Here is a 12,703-nt window from a genome sequence, read left to right as displayed (position 1 = left end):
ATCTAATATAAACATTTTAAATCATTTTGGTGTAAAACAGAGTCACAAATCTGTTCTGAGATTAGCAAATTATTTGTACTATTCCACAGGCTTTACAAGAACTATTTTTACTGCTTGTCTTGTCAACAACCTCACTTGTAAGTTGCTTAAGTCAGAAAACACAGTCATTTTTGTTGTGCAGTGTACATTCAACAGGATGGATTCAGTGGAAAGAAATTTCCAGATATTTACTATTTCTGAATGAATTTGTGTTCAGTAACCACTTTAACCTCTGTATTCCATCCTGGGTTGATTGGTTTTTTGTTTGGTTTTTTTCATGTGAGAAAAGCCATTCAGCATTCTTTCCACTCTAAACCAAAAAGTGATGATGCACTTCTACATTTATCTTTTGAGAGGAAAGGAACTCAATGTGACTCAAGAGTATTTTTGCTATGGTGCAGAGATACAGATTTGGAGGCAGCCTTAAATATACAACATGCACAGCCTTATTTGACTTATGGTGTCAAGAATAAACTTCCTTCCCTCCTAAGGTCAGTTTGAACTATGCTGAGAGTCTCAGCCCATATGGTTATTGCCAAAATTTGTTTTCAGAGGCAGAAGATGCTGTGTTTGATGTCCAGTTTAAACCTATCAACAGCAGAGATGAAACAGGATTAAAGGAAACTGTGGAGATCAGAAAGATCTCAGGAATTAAATATTATAATTACTGACGACAATGTGTCATCTGCATCAATGTGCAGTCACCAAACATCAGACATCAAATCATTCTTACATTTAAAACTGATTATCTCAAGAATTCACTTCTATCCCATTAAACTTATTCACATTTGCCTTTGATTAAGACAAGCTCAGCATTTGTTCACCAGAGTCCAGAAGAAAAATACATTGGCTGCTCACTACCCAGCATTTGGTATGACAGCTCAGATGAAGGAAGTCATAATCAGCATGAAAATAAAGAAACAGTGCTACAGAATTAAGGGCCATACTTAAAAATAGATGTGGTTTTTGAAACTTAATAGAACGGTTCTACAGTTCTTCCTTTTTGACTATTTAAATCAGGCACACAAGGTTCCTGTCATCACCTGTGACAACACAATAAATATTGCTGGGTTTTAACAGCTGAGTAGCACAGCTTTCACCAATGGCAGCCGTGCACAGCCGAAAGGGAGCTGCTGCTAAAGGTGCCTCGGTGTCTCTTGCTACCCCCCTGCCAAGGGTGGCTGCCCCCAGGGGACAGCCAGGCAGGAAGATGGTGTGACCATGGCTCAGCCACTCCAGCCCAATGCCCAACCTTCTCATTCAAATGGCAGTGAAACTGGGAAAGACACAGAGGCTCTGGATTTGCACTCAAGCAACCAAGGTACACACCAACATTCCACTCGACTTTCCTGGGAAAGCAACCTCTGATTAAGGGGGAGCACATCACTGGGAGCAACAGCAATTCCAACACTGGAGTCAGCATTTTTTTATTCTAGCTAGCCCCTTGCCCTTTCTGCTATACATGGGTTAAGGACACATACCAGGTAATTTAATTAAGAAAGAGCATGCCCGTGCAGTTTGTACGTGATTTAGCTTTGTTTTGGAATAATTTGGACTAGTGTTACACACAGCAGAGTGGTTACACTTGGACAGCAGTAACACTTCAGGCTCTATACTTGGAAGTTTCTATTCCAGGAATGGCATTTCTATAAACATCTACCATTTAGAAAATGAGCATGTACTCTGCATGATGTATCACTAGCATTACTGTCACAGGGAAAACTCAATTCCAGTTTCTCTGGTAACGCTGTTTTCTTTCGGTCAGCCTCTGTTTCGTGGACAAATCCAAATTAGGTATTTCATTCCCTTCCACACTGTACCGTTTCCACCAGCTTACATAAGCAAATCATTTCACATCATAATCTGTAAAGTCTCTAATAGAATTTCAGTGTTTTTTTTGAGGTTCCATCTAACTATAGACATAGGCAGTACTTCAGGTATAGACAGTTATATTTCATTCTTCCTTTCCCATTTAGGAAATTGGATGTTTTCTGCTGGTTACATTGCTGACACAATGGATTAACTTTGCTCAAACTTGGTTATACTTATTTTATCTTTTTTTCTGTCTGTAATCCTGAAATAGAACTAACTGGTTGTCATATTAATTACGTTCTTACTCCTCTGTTATTCTATTTACATATTTCTTCTGCAAAACCTTGCATTTGTTGCAGCTCACAGTGCAAACACATTAACTGAATGTCTACTTCAGAGTGGCGAAAACTGCCTATTCTGAAGCAATAAGCAATCTATTTTTTAAAGAATAATTCACAAAGTAATTAAGGCTTACAGTTCTCATAGTTATATTATGCCTTTTAAGTCTCTTTTTTTGTTGCTGCTTCCTATTTATAGTTCACACCTAAGAAGATTTGGATACAGACAGTTCATTTTCAGTAAAAATTCTACATAAATTTTCTGCACATCCTGCCACACATTGTTAAGCATGCTACCCAAAGTTTAAAATTTCTGTATTTGAAATTTAATTCCTTCCTGCCTGGAAAATGATTGTAAAGTTACTCATTCTAACAGGTTTTTGAAAGTTCTCATGGAAAAATGTAAACAAGTGAGGAGTCTGTGTAATTAGTTTAAGAACACTGGACATCACTTTCCTAGGGAATGTTTGTAGCTGTTCCTGTACCTACGAGTACCTTCTGAGTTTTCAGTTAGAAATAATATGGAATATCAGTTCCATGGATCAAAGTATATTTAAATTATTTCTACAAATACTTGAGAGAAATGTCATGGAATTTTGGGTTGCTCTATTCTGTAAATCTTCCTTAATATAAGCAGTGATTTTATCCATAGCATTACTTTTGCAGCCTTTAACATGGTCAAGGTAATTTATGGGCTATTAATTCTATGGGCTATATAAAGCAGTTTATACTAGAAAATGTGTCATTTTACTCTCCCTGGCTCCATTTGCAACTCTTAGGATGTTCTTTGTTAATTCTGACATTCACCATAGGGACTTTTCATACAAAGCAAAACAGAGAAACTGAAGTAGATACCTTTGTCACATTAGCTTTTTTTGAATATTTCACTTAAAAAAATAATAACACTTAACAAGACATTACATTAAGGGAATTAAGTGTCAGATAACTCTGTCTTCTAAAATTTGGGACAAAGTCAACATGTAAATCAAGGTATCACTTCAGAAAAGGCAACTCAGTGTCAGCCGCAGATTCTTTTCTGTTGAAGAGAATACTGCCAGTTGCAATCTTACCCATATGGAATCCTACCTTTTCAATTCTGTATCTCTACACCTTGAAGAAAGAGATTCAATTTAATGCAGAGTCTGGTATGGTCAAATGGTTTTCTTCTGTTAAACATGCTTTAGTTTCTGGAATTAAGTACACCCGTCTTTAGTGGCTATGTGCTACATGAGAAATAAAACAGCCTCCACACCGACAGCTCTTCTCCCTCTCTCTAACAGAGTAGCTCGAGTCTTTAACAAAGTCTCTTACAGCTTTGTTAAAAGCCAGTTAGGACATGGAAGAAGAGTAAAAAGTATGTCCTTTCTTCCTCTCTCTTCAGGAGTCCACGCAGATGACCCACCAGGCATTCAGGAGCTCTCAGGAGGGCTCAGGTTAGTAGTCCTGACAGCACATCTTCCCCATGGCAAGTTATTTCTAAACCCACAGAAAAGATATCTATGGGTAGCAAGAGGACTTTCAGCTCCTTTTGCAGGTTCATGCCTCATCTTCCCTCCAAACTGTTCCTCTTCACTGCAAATGCACAACCCATTCTTTACTTCCACAGTACTGTCAGGTTCTTTCCTTGAATCTTTCCCTTGTGGTATCTCATCCTAGGGAATGATGTGGAATAATCCTATATTCTAACTGCACATTAATATTTACAAGCATTTTAGAGGTCCCATTCTCCACAAAAATAAAGAAGCCGAATTCTGCTCAGACCTACCAGGATTCTTCTACATAAATCTACTTCTGTACTAACTGCCCCCTCTATTCTCAATGGGTGAGACAGAACCAAGGTTGGCTACACTCATCTACAAAGGATGACAGTCCTTCGAGGAGAGCCTAAAACACAGGTGTAAATGGGATGAGGTTCCAGTGTCTCCAAACCTGGAACTACCAGGTTCAGAAGGGTGGACCTGTAGCAACTTTATGGTATTCCCAGCTCTGCTGACATACACCAGTTCTAAAGACACAGGAAAAAAGATCAAACAACAATTTGTTCTGGAATATGATACCTAAATATAAATTATTTAAATGAAATGGGATAGCATCAGTATAATTTTACCATGATTACAGTTCACTTAGATGCAATATAATGTAAACAGTATGCAACCCATATGCATCTACACTATTTCTCTAGATCCCTTTTCCACTTGGTGAGGAACCACACACACACCAGGACTGTCCTAACCACAAAGTGAAAACAAGACAGATGGGTCATGCCCTTAACAGTCCAATTCTCCCTCTGGACAAGGTGATTTAACAGGGTATGAAGTTTACACTACAGGCTGTGAAGATACTGAGGTGAGCTCTCCAGTGCTTTGACTTGGACAGCTGATTCCTCACACAGCTAGAACAGACTTTTACAGATGTATCAGGTAGGAACTTCGATGCTTCCATACCTCTTTCACAACTTAGAGAGGAGAATGATGTCACAATACAGCTGGAAAAGTTGAGGCTATCACAGATATAACACATTTAAACGGCATTAAGCTCCATCCAAAGTGTGGTGCTGATTGCTCTTTATAGAGCAGCAAATTATTCCCAGTTCTTTGAAGCACCTTTTCAGCAATTCTTTTCTGCTTCTTGCTGCCTTATTGGCCTTTTCCATCTATCCCTCAGGGCTTGTCCTGTATTCTTGCCTCAGCACCACTGCTGCAGCTGCATCTCCGGTGCAGCTACCTAAGGGTAATGCCTCCAGATAATAAGAAGAGGAAACCTAACTTCACCTCTTGATGAAAACATTTTCTTGAGGAAAGTGTTTGGTATATGATCCAACGGATGGTGCTTCTAGATTCCTCAAATCATATTTTCACCACATGTGATTTTCAAAGAACATCTGCTCTGCATCAGCTAATCTGCTAATGGATACCTTAATATGGTACTATATTACTATACATTGTGTACCTTAATATGGTACATTAATGGCCAAGCTACCATTCTTAGGACTTGTAAATCTCTGTCTTCTACAATTTTTCATCACACTTTTCCCAATCTTGCAATTGTATACAAGATATAGCTACCTCAGCTGGTATCTTCTCTTGCTTGCTATTTTTTCCCATATTTCTGAAAAGTTGAGGATCTCATGTTCTTGTTCAGCTGCTAAGAATTTTGTGCCTCAAGTCATCTTAAATAAAACATCAGCAGTGTATGTATCTCAGTACCAGCCCTGTGGTGTATAGCAAAATGGTGGCACAGAAATTGTCACAGAACGTGCTAAAGGCTCCTGGGGCCTTCCAAAAATTCCCTAAATTGAAAGGTGTTTTCTGCTTGCATGACTTTACTTCCTGCAATAAATTCAAACTTTTCATGAGTAAGGCCTTTAATAAAAATTTCCTTCCACCTTAGAGATATCTTAGTATTGCTGAAAATCTTTACCATTATAAGAAAATTACTGACACAGCTTTTATAGGATTGGCATCCCTGTCCTAGGCATTGTATTACAGGGAACACACTGTCCAGTGCCCTGCATATTTCATATTCATTCACACCATAGTATTTCAGGATGAAAGAGTTGATCATCAGCTCCTTGACATGTGTGATAACTGCCTTATGCTGCCATAACTGTGTCTATGTTACAACTTGGTTTAGAAGCCACCCTGGCGTGTTGGCAACATTTCAGAGGTGAATCTCAGCCGTCTGGTTTACAAATCATCATTGATTTACCAGCTTCAGATTTCAGTGTTGCTCGCACTGCAGGTTCTAGCCTTAGAGAAGAAATGGATAGTACAGGTGCAATTTCATCCCACTTTTTATTTAGTCATCTTTCTATTATGGCAATCTACTTTTTAATCTGCTTCTCTTACTATAATCTACTTTTTCAAGCCAGAAGCAGGCAAGCACCTCCAGGGTGAGGATGCCAGCATGTTTTGTGGCAAAACCATTTGTCCATGCAGATCTTGCTTCAGACTGCCCCCAGGATGACCTGGATCCCAGCAAATGCTGTTAGAGCCTCCTGCAGACCATGCTGCTGGTACATTGCCACCATTATCCTGGAACACTTGCCAGTATCCAGCTTTGGTTCTGAGTCTTGAGAATATTTCCACTTTTGCCTAGTCAGGCATAGATAATCAGGCCTTTGTTTGGGCTGCTAGAGTTTGCTCTCTGAAAACACATGGGCTGTCTCGGTGCTCCAAAGCTATTACCATGCCTTTCAACCAACAAGGTTAAGCACTATTTACAAAATATCTCCCCCCCCACACACACACACAAAAAGGGGGAAAAAAAGAAATGCTCAAGTCCCCCTGTTTCATCCTATGTACATCTGAAATGATCACAGGCTGACTCAGATGTTAGAATATAGCATAGTTGTAAGAATGCTTATCAAACATTTCCGTCAAACACCACCCCTGACTGGGAGCCAAATGAGGACTTAGATATGAGATTCTTCTGTCTGACAGCTGTCCACTGGTACATTTTGAAAACAGAAGGACAGATGTGTTGCAATAAACTTTTCCACTGTATAAGGTAGCATATTGGGGAAAAAGGGATTTTTTTTTTTTTAAACAATCTCCAAACCATGGCACTTTGTTCATCATCAGCAAACTACTCAAAGGTTAAGCAGAAATTCACTTTATGTTTTTTTTAAATATTAATTTTGTGTAGAATGTACTAAGTACTAAATGTATTAGCATTTGAGAAAAATCTTGCAATGCTTCCACTTTTTAAATTAAAACTTGACTGTTCAAATGCTGAATATGAATACAATGGCCTGCTTCTCCATACTAACTTGAAAAAGGAAAACCAATTTCTTTCCACATCTAACAATCCACTTCCCTACTTGAAAAATATATTTTTGCCGGGAAAGAACCTTTCAAGGTATCTGTAAAATACGTGAGTGTGAAAAATCATTGCTTGAAAGTGCTCTTTTTTCTTTTTGTGAAAAGAAGCAGTGAGCATGATCTTTGAGATACTTGGGACTCCTTGTTAATCGATACAAACCAAGAATTTCTGGAAGTAAAATGTACACAGCACAATTTGCAGATGTAATCTGATCACAAGAGCTGTGAGCTGTGAAACAAGAGAAAGGATAAGGGCAACAGCATGAAAAGAGGAGCCTGGAAAAGTTCCAGGATGTGAAAAGAAGACAGACTGTTTGGTGTAGAGCTTTAGAAGTGAACCAAAGCTCTGCAAAGTAGGGAGAGGAGAAACAGTTGTTAGCACTGGCCACTTAAATATTGCTACCATGGCACTGAGCAGCAGTCAGCAGAAGTCCACTAGAAAGAATTTCTACAAAAGTCAAGCAAGTTTTTTAGCTAAGCAGACTCTCTCATGTGTTTATAAACACTAGAAAAGTTCCAGGGTAATAAAGAGATGTCAAAACTGTTGATAAGTGTATCAATGTCTACTAAATCCCATGTTTGGCTGGAACAGGTGACTGTTCTACCCAAACAGGCAGCCTGTCCTGCTTCCCTCCTCCTCACAACAGCCATTGCTCATCTTTGGTTTGCTTGCTTCTTAAGTCCAAACAGCAGCAACTCCACTGACCAGGCTAAAAGTCCATAGAAGACAACAGTGCAAAGATGTCAAAATCTGAATGAATATCTCAGCAGACATAAATAGCAGTAATTTTTAATTTATTAGAGAGTCTAGCTGCTAGTAAAATGTATTCTTTATAAAACCAACATTTGAAAATCTAGGTAACGTATTCAACTTTGTAAAAGACAGAATATTTCAGAAGAAAAGGCACTTTTTTAAAAGACTCTGAAAATACATCATTACAAAATCTGGAAACAGTGTCAGTGACACCCAATCTTCCTCTCTCTGCCCGACAATTTCACCACCTGCTTTTAGCTAAAGTATAAGCCAAGATTTGAAAACTGTTAATCACAAGGAAAACTCTGCATACCGTGTAAGCTGCATCTCAGAGCTACCAGACGTTCCAGCTGGGAAATCAAATCCTTGCACTCATCCACACTTACCCTAAGGGGCACCCCCCAGAGCTCCCTCCAGACAGTCATTCCTGATTAGATCACGTCTCCACTCTGCCATGGTGCACATGAGAGCAACAGAATATACAGCCTGTTTCTCACCAGCAACCACACACGTATGTTTTGTGTCCTGCTGGTAGATTAAAGTCACTGAAGTTATTAGAAGTCCTTTAGTTTACCTGGGAATCAGCCATGCAGGCAGTGTGAGCCATCTCCCAAGGCTCACCTCCCCACCATGCTACCAACCTTCTGCCCACTGGTTGTGTCTCCCCCTTCCCAGAACGGGGCCTGCCAGTGACAGCCAGTGTTTGACTGCACCTGATGAGCCCCTGAGAGGGTTTTTGGACTTGGAGTGGGTGGGCAGAGAGGGGCTGAGGCACGGGGTTGGGAGGGAGGGCCCAGAGGTGCACTCTGGCAGGATCTGCTGCACGAGAGAAGGGTGCAGTGGTGCAGTTCACTGCAGGTATGCTGGGAGCTTAAAGGCTTGGCAACCCTTTAGTGATGAGGCCATCTGAGTCAGGCAGGCACTATTTGTCTGTCACCCAATCTCTGCAATAGTGACCAGTGATCTCATGCTCCACAGATTCAAGAACAATGTTTAAAACACCCTTCTTGAATTTATAGGCCACAGATGCTGCCCATGCCCAAATTCAAACAGAGGCATAAAGTCTTCCTCTAATGGCACAGGCTGCATTACATTTTTATGGTTGTTCATGCATGTCTCAAGACCCTATTAAGAACAATGGCATCACTGAGGCTTGTGAAAGAGAGCCCAAACAGAGAGCAAAATATTGTCAGCATCCATGTGAATGTCAATTCTGTAAAATTCACAATCTTAATCAATGGGAAAGACATATATAATCTTTATATTAATAACTTATGTATTATCTGTATATTAATAACTTTTATATAGCTATATATTATATATTACATGTATATAAAATGTATGCATATTATCTCTGTATTTATATATGTATGAACAGCTGCTCATTCTCTACTGCATCTGTCAGATTTTAAGAAAATCAAAGTAGTCTCAAAATACTAACAGTCATGCTTGGATTGCTCAGAATCTGACTGTGTCAAATCTATAGAATCTATATATAGTGCATAGGTTATATGGGAATTGCTTGAACTGAAGAAATGAACCACTGATTATCTCTCAGTGCCAGGATGCTGCATACTGAACAGAACTAACTCGATGGTTACAGTCATGAACAACTTTTTCATATGAAATAGGATCATTTATCTAGCACTATCAAGGGATTAAAAAAAGTTTTTACAATATTTTTAAGTAGCTCCACCCACTATAAGCTGCTATTATACCTACTGTTATACTATACCACTAGTGTGGCCTTTGAAATCTCAAACAGCCATAAATCTAACAGGACTATGCAAATTTTGGTAGCCTGCATCTCATCTCAAAGCTCCTAAACTTAAAGCAGCTCTTATTGAACTGCATCTCAAATAATCTGGTCCCTAGATGTCAGGTTGTTGCTGTAGAATTGGTCTTCTTTTAATTGCAAGGAGTAGTCTTGAAAACTTTATCCAAAGTTTGATTAATTGATTGTTGATAAATGTTCTCAAGAAGGAAAACTACTCCAGTAATTAAAAATAACTACTTTTGTGTTTTAAACTACTTTTGTGTCAAGTGCCTGCTTTCCACAAAGGGCACAAAACAGAAAAACAACAGCAGCATCAAAATCAACTAATTTCTCTCCTAGTTCACACAGAACAAGGCATTTTTGTTGCTGACCCAGAATTGATGACAAATGAGATTTGTTCAGATACACATGCCTGTAAGTCACAACCTAGTCAAATATCTAATTTCAGCACAGGTGCCACTTAAGCAAGAAAATGTCTTTCCATCCTAACCATCTGAAGACACTATTGAAACCCACCACTACTGCTCACACATGACATTAAGAGCCTCTCCTGCTGCAGTTCAGGCACTTCAACTATTACAAGGAGCTCCCAGGCTTTGTCCAGAATGCTGATCCTGCCTGCCCCTGAGAGAAGACCAGCACTGTGGGTTAGGCTGGCTCACTGCTCACAGAGTTAGGAAGCACAGCATTGCAACTCAGCAGCTTGAACTCGTAGCCAAACTGTGACACACGGGTCTATTCCAGCCATCTGCTCTGAGTAGCGTGTGCCTGCAAACCCCACGATGATCAGCACACCACGGACGTGCAGGACAGAGCTCACTGTGAGGATGTGCACCCATTAGCCTTAATATTCATATCCTCTGAAACTTAATTTCCTTGCCTAACATTTCTTCTCCATTACCCGCTACAAGCAGTCTCAGATACCAGCCTTGCATCCAGAGCTACAGAAGCATAAACAGACACACATGCCATGTCTGTGTATCCATCCAACAAACCCAGGCCTCTGTACACACAGACACACCCCACAGCCACAAGGCACATCAAAGGAAACTCACCACAGGCACACATCATTTACCATACAGGTAAACCCTTGCTGATAAGGATAGATGCACATACTCCTATTGCCTGTAAGACAGACAACAAACCCAGCCTCAATAAAAAACACATCAGCTCTTGCACTCCAAACCCCTGTGCCCCTAAGCAGAAACAGCCTGAGTGTCACACAGTGCTCCCCTGCATACTGCTTGTGCTCTTTTGTCACCCCTGAAGTGCGCAGGCTGTTCCACACCCTGTGTCTGTGTGTGTGAGTATGTGTGTGTGAGAGTGTGAGTGTGTGATTGTGCTCACACGTGCAAGAAACGTGTGAGTTTTAAGTGTCTAAGAGTGCATGGCCCTGACTGGGTGGCTGCACGCACGTGGTGCCGGCAGCTCGGTGAGGCCAGGCGGGATCGCTGCTGTGCGAGCACGGCGCACACAGGGATGCGTTGCGCGGCGTGAGTGGGCACACGCGAGGAGCGCTGCCTCTGGGTGGAAAAGTGCATGGGGGGTGTGGAGTGCTGCAGATACGAGCAGCAGCGCCCGTCAGCTCCGCGTGAGTTCACACAGCGCGGTGCCGTGTGTCATTTTCTGCGTGCGTGTGACAGTCCCCGCGCGTGTGCCGCTGTGTCTGAGTGAGCGCCCCGCAGGCTGCGCGGTGCCGGGAGCACACGGACACTCGGTGCTGTGTGCCCCTGGGGCTGCTGTGACAGCCGGCCAGCGCGGGCAGCATCAGTCCCCGCACGGGGATGTGCGGTGTGACAGCCGCGTGCGCGGGGCACCCCCAGTACCTGCCGAAATGTCCCAGCGAGTCGAAGAGCCGCTCGGAGCTGAGAGCCATGGCGGGGCGGCTGCCAGCCGGGAGCCTCGGCGTCGCTGTCCCGGCGGTGCGGGGAAGAGGCACTGTCCCGTCCCGTCCCGTCCCGCCCGTCCCCAGCCCGCCCCCGGCGCCCGCCCGGCCCCGGGCCCCGCCCGCCGCGCGGAGAATGGGCGGGCGGGAATGGCGGGCGGGAATAACGGGCGCGCCCAACGGCCGCCGCTCCCCGCGGGAACCGGGAGCCGGAGCCGGCAGCGGGACCCGGGAGCTCCCACGGCTGGCTCCAGGCCAGTCACAGCCCCCGTGTTGCCACTGCGGAGCTTTGGCTCCCGGGCGAGCGGTTCGACCTCCCGCAGTGACCGAGCGCCTCAGCCCGCTCCTGTTTTTAATGCAAAACGAAATTAAAGGAGGCAGTTATGTGCTTACATCCTCCTGTTACAATCCAATAATCCAATATATTTAGGCTGTAATGTATTTCACGCGGACGTTTTGAATTAAAGAAGGGTAAAACCTTTTTTTTTCCCCCCCACAGGGCAATATCCGAATCATTTTTAGTAGCCTTACAATCTACATTACTATTTGGATACATCACCTTCCTCCCCTGCCCCCAAAGTTTTAGCACATAATGTAAAATAGAATTATCATTTAATAAAAGTAAAATGTATAACATATACCATATCTGCTTGACTGTCATTAGTTCTCAAATTTGTCATGAAGCCTCAATTACATTTGGACTTACTTTTCTGCCTTGCCTGTAGTAGGCCAAGATAATCACTTTGAATTTGTTTGAGGATTAGCAAAGTGAGTTGCAACAGACCTTTGCAATTAGCTTAGCAGAGGGTTTTGTTACAACAGATACACTTTAGTAGCCCAATCACTCTGGGCTCTGATAATCAGGCAAAATACAGGGGAAAAAAATCCCAAAAAGGTTGCAGGTGCAGCTCTCCTATTTAAAGCTTTTCCTTCCTTAGAGAACTTCATTTCCCTTCTCAGATAGCTACAAGTTGCAGGTTTTCCCTGCTCAGAGAAAGGCAGTGGACCAGATGCCCTCCAAAGTCCCCTTCCAACCTGAGTTGTTTTATGACCCTGTGATGAAAGACACATTTTACAGCAGATTGCATTATCTCTTTCTGGGCTGCTCTATTGAAAAACACAGAAGACCAAAACCAAATCAAAACAAATCGGCAAAAAAACCCAAGTAAATTCAACCATTTTACCTGTGTACTTCATTTTTTAGGAAGCACAGGAAAAGCTGAGAGGTAAATCCCTGTTAAATCCCTGGAAATCAGCCTTCTGTCTCCAAAACCT

General features: G+C 42.0%; 1 protein-coding gene across 1 annotated transcript in view; it reads right to left on the bottom strand.

The window, feature by feature from the left end:
* SLC22A16 (solute carrier family 22 member 16) overlaps positions 1 to 11,499 on the bottom strand; it is a 33,793-nt gene extending 22,294 nt beyond the window's left edge. The window contains exon 1 of the mRNA XM_059842302.1: positions 11,370 to 11,499. The gene's annotated coding sequence lies outside the window, so the exon portion shown is untranslated. The remainder of the gene's footprint in view (positions 1 to 11,369) is intronic.
* Positions 11,500 to 12,703: the final 1,204 nt, after the last annotated feature.

Source organism: Haemorhous mexicanus, chromosome 3, assembly GCF_027477595.1.
Source record: "Haemorhous mexicanus isolate bHaeMex1 chromosome 3, bHaeMex1.pri, whole genome shotgun sequence".
Lineage (NCBI taxonomy): Eukaryota > Metazoa > Chordata > Aves > Passeriformes > Fringillidae > Haemorhous > Haemorhous mexicanus.
Note: the sequence above shows the minus strand (reverse complement) of the source record. Positions and strands in the feature narration are given on the sequence as shown.